Raw genomic sequence first — 11,550 nt, forward strand, 5'->3', positions numbered from 1 at the left:
ATCCTATGTTATGAAATCTTTCATTTATTCATTTGTTCAAGGATAACTTCATTCTTTGAACAATGTTTATTGAGAGCTTAATATTTATGAGGCACACAACCTGGATTAAACTAAGCTTGATTCAAAACATATGAAGCATGTAACAGATGAACAAAGATAAAGAAAAATTAATGTTTTTTTTAATAATAAATGTAGAAGGTCTTATGTGTTACATAGTGATTTTAGTCTATTCTCCAGCTTCAGGATCTAGGGGTTAAGTTATTTGCCCAGACACCTAAATTCTGCATATCTTCATTACCTTTCTAGTGCACTTTACCTATTGAACACTAGCATTACAGTCATTGATCCTTAAAACAACCCTTCAATCAGGCCTTAAACCTTGGCTTTAGGCTCCAATTCTGGCTCTTTTTATGAGGCCACCCTGAGCTTCTAACCTATGCTCTCAACTCCTTTCCCAAGAAGCAGGCAGTTTCTGCATTCCCCAGCCTGCAGCTGTGGCAAACACACAAACACATGCGCGATGAAACAAACAAAAGCCCCGTCTTTTCCTTTCTTGAGATAATCAGGAGAATTATAAAATATATACCCAATTTTGGAGTTAGTAGGTTTGTGCTCAAAATTCAGTTCTGCCCCAGGTAACCTTGGCTAGGTGCTGCCAACTCTGTCACCGAAGCCAGCAGCTTACCTGATTGACTTTACATTGATTTCATCTACTATCTTCATGTTAGGAAGCTGCAGCCTCACAGATGCTCAGGAAATAAACACTACTTTTTTTTTATAGCTCAAAAGCTTTCTGAGGGAATTCAAAGGGGGGGGCTACTGTTTTTGTGCCAATTATTCTGTTTTACTAAGCTCCACCATCATTTTGGCATTAATACTCAATGTAAACAAAGACCTTTACTATTTGGCTGAACCCAAATAAATGGCTAATTGTATTTTTAAGTCTATAGACCTCACGAGACAACAACTGTACCTTTATGCATGTGCTTGTTATTGATCATTGCAGAAAGTATTTAACTCTCTAGAACAGTCCCAGAATTACAGTAGTTGGTGTTTCTCAACAGATTTGTCTTTTGATGTAAAATGTCATTGTCAAAACTCAAAGTTATAATTAGATTCTGCACAAAGCACTCTAAATTACATTCCTCAGAATAACCGGAGAAAGTATTATTCAGTAGCAATGCAAAGCACTAATGGTAATATTTCAAAGGAAACCTTTCATTTTTTCAAAACTTGTAAGTCTATTAATCCTAGAATTATGATTCACTGAGAATATTTTAGCACAAGCTCAAAAATATAATATAATGTTCTATAATATAATTAGTAATCTAATAAAATATTTTGCTCTAAATTACTTAATAAATGTAGTATGTGGGTAATAATATTCTTAAAATGAATTCCAGGAAAATTCTTCAGGTTCTTCTTTCAAGATAATTGCATATGATTCTAAAAAATTTATTGGCGTTCAAAAGACTGCAGCCTTTATTTTCTTGAATTAGACAGCACACAGGCTAACGGTAATCCATAATGAAAGTGCTAGGTGTCGAGGTAAAAAGTGATAAAGGATGAAACTTAAAGCTTCCAGAAATTCAGCTGAGAGAAAATCCACAGATTGGGCCTTTTGGTCACTGTTTTACCACTACTAATAGAGAGGCCGCAAATCTGATTCTTTTGTTTGTTTCCCATCACTGTCAAGCTGCCAGTTTAATTCCTCATTAAATAGATAAACATGTTTCTAAGCTTACATGGCAAAGTCTCATCAACATCCAATACCCAGGAATCTATTAATGTTGCTAAGGTTCTTTTATTTTTACGGTGATTTATTTTGTCTGCTCATCCTCCTAGCTCAATGTGGAAATTGTATAAGCTTTTCTATCCGAAAATCCTCAAAGAAGGGCAAAAACCAAAACAAAACACAACAACAACAAAACAAACAAACAAACAAACAAAAAACTATGTCATGGTGAGAGGGAGTGGAAGTCTTTCTACATGACAGAGAATGTAGGAGCATTCATTTTATCTGACTTCATAGCTCTAGAGAATTACCTGCTTTGTTTCATGAGGCATCACTACTTATGTAAAAAAGGGATGCAATTTGAGGAATTTAACATAAATACTGGTCAGCCTTTTGCTGGTGACATTTTAGTGCCCATCTTTTAGACATTCCTTTTAATGCTGTCAATATTTACAATGGAACATCACAAGCATAATTCCACCACTGAAAATCAATTTCATGTAAATGCCATTCTCTTGTAGGGCTGGTGATGAAAGACCCCTCTCCAAAGTCTCCCTCCTTGCCTATTATGCTGTTTTGCTTTGCAGTTTATTATCTGTGTCTTCAGCCCCACAGACACTTGGAAGAGGGAGAAGAAGAATGATCTGGTGTGCCAATTAGTTTCAGAAAATCATTTCTTTAAGACTGCTTATAAGTGTTGGGAATTAACATATTTAAGAGATTCCTAACATGGGCTCAGCTTTTTATTGCTGACCTTTTATGCTCACACAAAGTTTAATGTGGTTCAAATTCTTGTGACCCTACTATTTCTTGCCAAATTACTTTATTTTATTGAGCATCATATGTGTTCTATTCGTAGCAGGCCACTCCCCTTACTCTGAGACATGTAATGTTGACTTGACTTCCTAACTTCCTTCCTTCCTTCCTTCCTTCCTTCCTTCCTTCCTTCCATTTTGTTTCTTGGTCATAAATTTCCCTTCTTGAAAACCAGTTTTCTTAAATATTAACTGTTCTTTAATGGCCAGCTCTGGCTTATTTTTCATTGTGATCCTCTTGAATTACTCATGAAGGATAATGAGCCCTAACACAATGTTAGCTCACAGGTGCCCTTTGATAAATAGGCGATGCTAGGGCTCTTACTATATGGAAGGTAGGAACTGGTTATGCACTAATGAGCTTATGCAAAAGCACTGGCTATGATTATCAACCCACAATTTCAGATATGGGAAAAGTACAAATTTCACTCTCTCTTGTAGTTAGTGAATTTCTGTTTTTATCACCTCCATCTCACTGGAATGATCAACAGGCATTCCAGTGAGGATTTATGCTATCTCCTTTCCCACCGAGTTATCCACATTCCAGCGGACTTGATACCAAAGCCATGGAAAAAAATTTGGTGGATGTTGGGTCATTACTCAGTGCTGTTGTCAAAACTTGAGTCTACTAAGATATTCTACGCTCTCCCAAGTCACTTGCTCATTCATCCACTTTAGGTGCTTTTCAATATGGTTTTCACAGGTCCATTGCTCTCTCTGCTGTCTTTAGGTCATTCTTGGATAAATGGTCACCATTCTGTGCTCGTGAACCATTAAGTATAGGAAATCCCAGGGAAGCTGTTTAAGACCTTGCTTGCCTATGGGCAGCATGTGGCTGTTCCTCTCCCGATGTCTTTATTTGAGAAGGAGTCTTCTGTCTCCCTGTGACTTCTTCTGGAAAGTGAGCCACAGATTTCCTGCTCTCTGATCCCAAAGCCTTTCTTATTATTTTCCTAATTTTTAAAAATGCATGTGACAGTGTTCTTTTTCAGTCCTGGGGATTCTATTCCAATCTGAATGAATGAGAATTAAGAACAGTGAAGCCTTGGTCTTATTTGTGATGTTTCCTTGGATTCTCTTGCCTATGCATACATCTTTTGTATTCTCCCAATTACTAATTTTTTAAAAATTCAAAGACTAGGAATAAATTAATTTTTTCCTCTACTTCATGTTCTTACATCTTGTAAGTGAGGTGAAAATCATAGGTCTTTAAACTCAGCTAAATATTAAAATATGGAGGACAAGTTTGAGAGAAGGGAGAAATGGTGGGATAATGCATGAAATACTCACAAATACATTTAAAAACCCTATTATTTAGTATGCTGAAAATATTTTAATACATTAATTTTCACATCTTGTACTATAGTAAGCTTCTTGAAGAAGGAGGAGAGGTTTTAGAATTGCAGAATCTCCTGTAATGCCCAGGAACATTACACATATTTGGTAGGTGAATTAGTATATTCTCACACCAAGAACTACCTGAGGCTGGGTAATGTATAAAGGAAAGAGGTTTAATTGACTCACAGTGCCTCAGGCTGTACAGGGGGCATGGCTGGGGCAGCCTCAGCAAAGTTACAATCATAGCAGAAGTGCAAAGTGAAAGCAAGTATGCCTTCACATGGTAGCAGGTGAGAGAGAGCGAATGGGGAGGTGCTACACACTTTCAAACAACCAGATCTCATGGGATCTCACTCATCATCATGAGAACAGCAAGGGGGAAATCTGCCCCCATCATCGAATCATCTGCCACCAAGTCTATCCCCCACATTGGGCATTACAATACAACATGAGATTTAGGTGAGGACACAGAACCAAACTGTAACAATAGGGATTTGTTAAATTTTTGCAAAATGATGGATTGATGGTGAGTCATTTGTGGTTTAATAAATGTAGCTCATTGCTAAATTACCAGAAGGATGTGCATTTTGTAATAAGACCTCCTTATCTTTTATGATGTTTCTTTATATAACACAAAGTTATGCAGAATTAAACATCATACTGAGTGTGCTGAACTCGTTTGCTGTTTTGGGAAATTTATAAGCTTCTGAAATATGTATTGTTTTTGCCATGTGCAGTGAAATTGAGCTTAAGAAACTTTACATGCAAGAACTCTACAATCAAGAAAACTGGAGGGGACAAGGGCCAAGATGACCAACTAGAAACTGTCAATTGGAGGCTCCCATCAAAAAGAACCATAGTAAGTATACGAATTCTTCGCCAACAACCAAGTTATCCAGGGTCCCTCATCAGAACTGACTAGGCAGCTGGCATGACCCACAGAGAGGAAAGAAGAGTAGTGTGGTGCAACAGCCCACCTGAGAGTCACATGGGGCAGCGGAGCCCTCAACCCCAGCCAAGGAGGTGGCGAGTGTGTATGCTACCCAGCCAGGAGACCGTGCGTTTTCCATGGAACTGTACAACCGATGGATCAGAAGATGCCACTTGTGAACCCATGCCACTGGGGCCTAGAGTCCCAAGCCTGGAGCTGCACAGACTCTCCAGAGCCTCTGAGCTAGAATCTGCTTAAGCATTTGGAACTCCCTGGGAACAAGGGGCGACCAATACTGGCTGCAATTTTGGCTGCCCACTGTCTAAGCCATTTGGGTTCCTTGGGAAAGGAACAGCAGCCAGCATTGCGGCTCACAACTGCCTAACATGCTAATCTCCCTCGGCGGGGGAAGGATGGCATCCATCTCTAAAGCTCCATACCATACTTTTCTCCTGCTGGAGCCAAAAAGGTTGAATGAATGGCTTGGTCCCAAGACATGTCCCCCAGAGCCCAACACACCAGCTGTGGCAAACTGTGGCCAGAGTGCCTTTTCAGGCCTGACCTTGAGCCATACCTCCTTACTGAGCAGGGCTTCCCTGCAGGAACTCCAATAAATCCAGCCAGAGGCTCAGGGACAGAATACAGATCTCCTTGGGCCTGAGCCACCTAGAGGGAGGGGTGGCCGCAGTCTCTGCAGACCAGCAGACTTAGCCTTTCCTCCTGGTAGTTCTGAGGAATATGGGCAGCCCAAATGAGTGGGTTTTCCCCAGTGAAGCACACCCCCTCCACCATGGAACAATAGGTCCTGTTCCCCTTGCTACCCAACTGAGTAAGACCCTCCAACAGGGGTTGTCAGACATCCTATACAGAAGCATTTCTACTGGTGTCAGGTTGTTGCCCCTGGAGATCAGAGATCTCAGAAGAAGGAGCAAACACCCATCTTTGCTTTCCTCCAGTCTCCTTGAGTGATATTTCCAGATTAGCAAGCTAGAATGATCTCAAATTGACACCCTAACATCACAATTAAAAGAGGTAGAGAGGCAAGAGCAAACTAATCCAAAGCTAGCAGAAGACAAGAAATAACCAAGATCAGAGCAGAACTGAAAACCCTCCCAAAAAATCAATGAATGCAGAAGGTGATGTTTTGAAAAAAAAAAAAAAATTAGCAAAATAGACCACTGGCTAGGCTAATAAGAAAGGCAAGTGAGAAGAATCAAATAGACACAATAAAAATGGATAAAGGGAATATCACCACAGACCCCCACAGAAATACAAGCTACCATTAGAGAATGCTACAAGCACTTCTATGCAAATAAACTAGAAAATCTAGAAGAAACGGATAAGTCCCTAGACATATATGTCCTCTCAAAACTAAACCAGGAAAAAGTTGAATCCCTGAACAGTCCAATAACAAGTTCTGAAATTAAGGCAGTAATTAATAACCTACCAACCAAAAAAAGCCCAGGACCAGAGGGATTCGTAGTCGAGTTATACCAGGTACAAATAGGAGCTGGTACCATTCCTTCTGAAACCATTTCAAATGACTGAAAGGAGAGGATCCTCACTAGCTCATTTTATGAAACTGGCATCATCCTGATATCCAAACCAGGAAGAGATACAACAACAAAAAAGAAAACTTGAGGCCAATATCCCTGATGAACATCGATGTGAAAAGCCTCAATAAAATACTGGCAAACTGAATCCAGCAGAACATCAAAAAACTTATCCACCATAATCAAGTTTCCTTCATCCCTGGGATGCATAGCTAGTTCAACATAAACAAATCAATAAACATAATCCATCACACAAACAGAACCAATGATAAAAACCACATGATTATCTCAATAGATGCAGAAAAAGCCTTTGATAAAATTCAACATCCCTTTATGTTAAAAGCTCTCAATAAACTTGGTATTGATGGAATATATCTCAAAATAATAAGAGCTATTTATGACAAACCCACAGCCAATATCATATTGAATGGGTAAAAGCTGGAAGCATTCCCTTTGAAAACTGGTATAAGACAAAGATGACCTCTCTCACCACTCCTATTCAACATACTGTTGGAAGTCCTGGCTAGGGCAATCAGGCAAGGGGAAGAAATAAAGGGTACTCAAATAAGCAGAAAGGAAGTCAAATTGTCTGTTTGCAGGCAACAGAATTTTATATTTAGAAAACCCCATTACCTCAGCTCCCAAACCTCCTGAACTAATAAGCAACTTCAGCAGAGTCTCAGGATACAAAATCAATGTGCAAAAATCACAAGCATTCCTTTACACTAACAATAGATAAGCAGAGAGCCAAACAATGATTGAACTCCCATTCACAATTGCAACAAAGAGAATAAAATAGCTAGCAATACAGCTAACAAGGGATATGAAGGACCTCTTCAAGGAGAACTATAAACCACTGCTCAAGGAAATAAGAGAGTACACAAACAAGTGGAAAAACATTTCATTTTCATGGATAAGAAGAATCAATATCATAAAAATTGCCATACTGCTCAAAATAATTTATAGATTCAATACTATTTTCATCAAACTACCATTGAAATTTTTCACAGAATTAGAAAAAACTAAATTTTATATAGAATCAAGGAAGACCCTACACAGCCAAGACAATCCTAAGCAAAAAGACCAAAGCTGGAGGCATTTGCTACCTGACTTCAAATTATACTACAAGGCTCCAGTAACCAAAACAGCGTGGCATTGGTACCAAAACAGAGATATAGACCAATGGAATGGAACAGAGATCTCAGAAATAACACCACACATCTACAATCATCTGATATTCGACAAACCTGACAAAAGCAAGCAATGGTGAAAGAATCTCCTATTCAAAAAATGGTGCTGGGAAAACTGGGTAGCCATATGCAGAAAACTGAAGCTGGACTCCTTTCTTACATCTTAAACAAAAATTAACTCAAGATGAATTAAAGACTTAAGTGTAAAAACCCAAAACCATAAAACCCTAGGAAAAACCTAGGCAATACCATTCAGGATATAGGCATGGGCAAAGACTTCATGATGAAAACACCAAAAGCAATTGCAAGAAACGCCAAAATTGACAAATGGGATCTAATTAAGCTAAAGAGCTTCTGCACAGCAAAACAAGCTATCACCCAAGTCAGCAGGCAGCCTACAGAATGGGAGAAAATTTTTGTAATCTACCCATCTGACAAAGGTCTAATATTCAGAATTTACAAGAAAAAAACAACGCCATCAAAAAGTAGGAAAAGGATATGAACAGACACTTCTCAAAAGAAGGTATTTACATGGCCAGCAAATATATGAAAAAAAGCTGAACATTACTGATCACTAGAGAAGTGCAAATCAAAAACGGAGGAATATTAATGTAAATTAAAGGTAAAAATTTGAGTAGTCTCTAGCTGTGATAAAGCAACAAAATGTACTTAAGACTTACATGCGAACTTTGCATAAATGAGTTCTCAACACTTCGAGTTACAAACAAACAACTTTTTCCTAGGTTCAGGAAACTTTTCCTTCATATAAAAAAAAAATTGCTGCAGATAATCATTATGAAGATTCCACTCCCCAAATTGTGAAATCAGATCTATTCACACCACAGATAATTAGGCAAGGTAGTAATAGATATTTTATCCCTTCAGCAACCTTGAATGTTACTTTTTGGGGCAATCATGATGTAGTGATTAGGGAGACTTTAATGAGAGAAATGCCTCTGACACTAACAGAAATCTCCCCTAATGTTGGTGTCTGTTTAATTACTGACAATGAACAGCAAGGTAGCCTCTAGATATTTAATTAAGTTGTTGGATTTTAATATGCTAACACACTTTTCATAGGGTTCTTTGATAATGCTGGTTGCTTATTTTAGTTATGTCAACCTCACTTCTAAGCAAGGACTCATTTGTAGGTTTGATCCCTGTATTGACCACTTAGGTAAACTGTGTTCTGTAGCCAGAGGGCACACAATTAAACACTAGCAACCATCTCCTTTAGTCCTGCTACTGGCAATCAGCAGCATAAAAAAGAACACAGATAAACCAGGCATACCTACCTTCCCTCTGTTGAAACAATCCTAGAAGCAAGGGTAGGGGTGGTGGGTTATTAGGATCATTATACAGAAAAGATAATCTGTATTTATATTAAATAATTGTAAGTCACTAGTGCATGCATGCAGTAGTTCAGTCCTTAATACAGGACACACAGTCATTCATCCCATTCATACCAAATAATGAATTTCCAAAAGTAAAAACTAAGATGCTTAATGCTGCAGAGATGATCCTTCATAAGAGATATTAATATCTGTGTTATTCCCTCATGAGCTATCTCATTTTATTTTGCATTCTGTACATTTTATTGTTTTGCTCACCATGGCTTCTGAAAGTTTAGCGCTCTGCATATATCTTCAATAATAGATCCAAAATTTGAAAGTATAATAATGCTACCTAACAGGTATCAAAAATATACATCAAAGGAAAAATATCAAAGCATTTTCATGAATAGCTATAGATATTAAGAAAATAAACATGAGTAAATATATGAATGCTTAACAGACCTTATTCTATGTAATTTCAGCCTGTGCTAGGAGTTCAGAGAAGTTTACATAGCAAAGCATCTTCTATGTCCTCAGGATTTCCAGGAAGAGTTTGTAAAGAAATTATCGGCAAGAATGATGTTTAGATACCATTTCTGTGACAATACCTACCTCTTTGTATCACCTTTTAGATTAAATAAGATGATGCATGTGATGGGTGGAACTTGTGGTCTACACATAGCCATTAACCCTGGAAATGTTAGTGCTTTGTCTTGCTTTTCTTTGTTATCTTATTATTTGGGATGCTCCTTCTTTATTACTAGTTTTTAGGAATGAATTTCCTGCCTTCACCATCCCCACCATGAAGACTCTTTCTACCTCTTTCTCCCCAAATCATTGTCCTTTTCTTTGGTTCCTGTCAAAGGTCATGCACGTCATAGTCTAAGAGGAAGAAGGTTTGCCAGGAATGGCTTGATCCAAGTGTTTGTAGGTCATTGGGCCTCAAGATATGGTCTTCCTCTTTCACAATTTAACCAATAAGATAATCTAAGCCAAGAATGGTTCTGATACTCTGCATTGTCCTATGCTGTGCAGTAATTCCCTTTTCCTCTTTTTAGTTTTTTCGGAATAGGGGATAAGCCTACTGATTTTCCCTTCCCTTAGGGCAGTGATCTTTAAACTGGTTTGAGAGCCTCTTTCTACCGTTAAAAATTATTAAAGACCACAAAGAGCCTTTTTTTTTTAAAAATGTGGGTTTTATCTATTGACAGTTACCATATTAGAAATCAAAATAAAAACATTTAAAAATGTTTATTTTATTAAAACGTCATTACATAGTATAAATATCATATTATTATGAAAAATTAACTATTTTCACAAACAAAAAATTGTGAAAGAAATGCCATTTTTTACATCTTTCAAGTCTCTTTGATGGCTGCGTTAGTAGACAAAAGTCAAATGGACTTCTCATTCTTATATCTCCCTCTGCTTTTAATGTGTTGGATTCTGTTACTTAGGTGAAGCATAAGAAGAAAATTTGGTCTCATGTAGATGTATATTTGAAAAAAGGAGTAATATTTTCCTGCCTTCTCAAATAATTAGAGATATTCTTTGTTGATACAACATTGAAATTTTGCAAGTGGTAGTTCCCCATAGGTTAGTTGAAGTGTGGCATCTGAAATGTTAAAAATGTACTTTTCATCCTCTGTTAAATAACATTCCGCTAGTCTATCCTGTACTTTGAATGGATCATTCATTGATCATTTTTTCTAAATGCTGACAAACTTCATTATACAAAAAAATCCATATTTCTTAACATTATCACTGATATCCTCAGAAAAGTCTTAAGTATCGGGAAGCTGTCAAGCTCAGAGTGCCTATACAAGTTTTTCAAAAATCATACTATTCACTTGAAAGTAAAAGTTTTTTCATTGGAAATACACAGTGTTAGTTGTTTTCCTTGACATGAAAAGCTTACTTCATTCATTTTATTGCCAAATGCACAAATCTGAATAACTGTAGTTGTCTGTCAGTTGTTCTTTCAAGTAGAAATCATTTTACATGAAATAATCAACAAAAACAGCTCACAGCTCATGCACACCAGTGCTTTTACTTGAGATCGCCGTTGTACTTAATAAGGCAGCATAAGTACTTTACGTGTACTTCTCATTTTATCACACAAATAAGTGAAAAATATATATTCAAGGGTCAAGCTTTAATGAAATTAATTATTAGTACTCAATCAAGGGAGCTCTTAAGTGAAGGCAGCATTTATTCTTATTTCTTTCTGCAACTGTCGGGCAGAGAATAATATGCCTACTAGGACAGCAAGTACCACTGACATGATTCTTGCTCGGGCTGCAGCTGGTTTACCCACTATTGCTTTTGTACCATCCATACATAATCAACACAATGTTACAGACAAGTAACTTCTTAGTGTTATTATGAAAATCATTTCGATCTTATAGCCCCCCTGAAGGAGTCTCTGGAACCCTCAAGAGTACATGGACCAAACTTGGATCCCAGGTTTTCCTCTTTGGAATAAAAAAAGATTCTTTCACTAAAAGCAGTAGCACCTTATAGCTGGGTGTCTGTGTTCCAATGTAAAGACCATATGAGATTATTAGACTATTCAATACTGAGTGCTCTTGGAGAAATAAAATACAACTGTAGTCTCAATAGCTAAGAAAAGTGCTTGGATGAACTGAACCTTT

Source organism: Sapajus apella, unplaced genomic scaffold (genome assembly GCF_009761245.1).
Source record: "Sapajus apella isolate SASKATOON/1434 unplaced genomic scaffold, GSC_monkey_1.0 scaffold18, whole genome shotgun sequence".
NCBI classification, from domain to species: domain Eukaryota; kingdom Metazoa; phylum Chordata; class Mammalia; order Primates; family Cebidae; genus Sapajus; species Sapajus apella.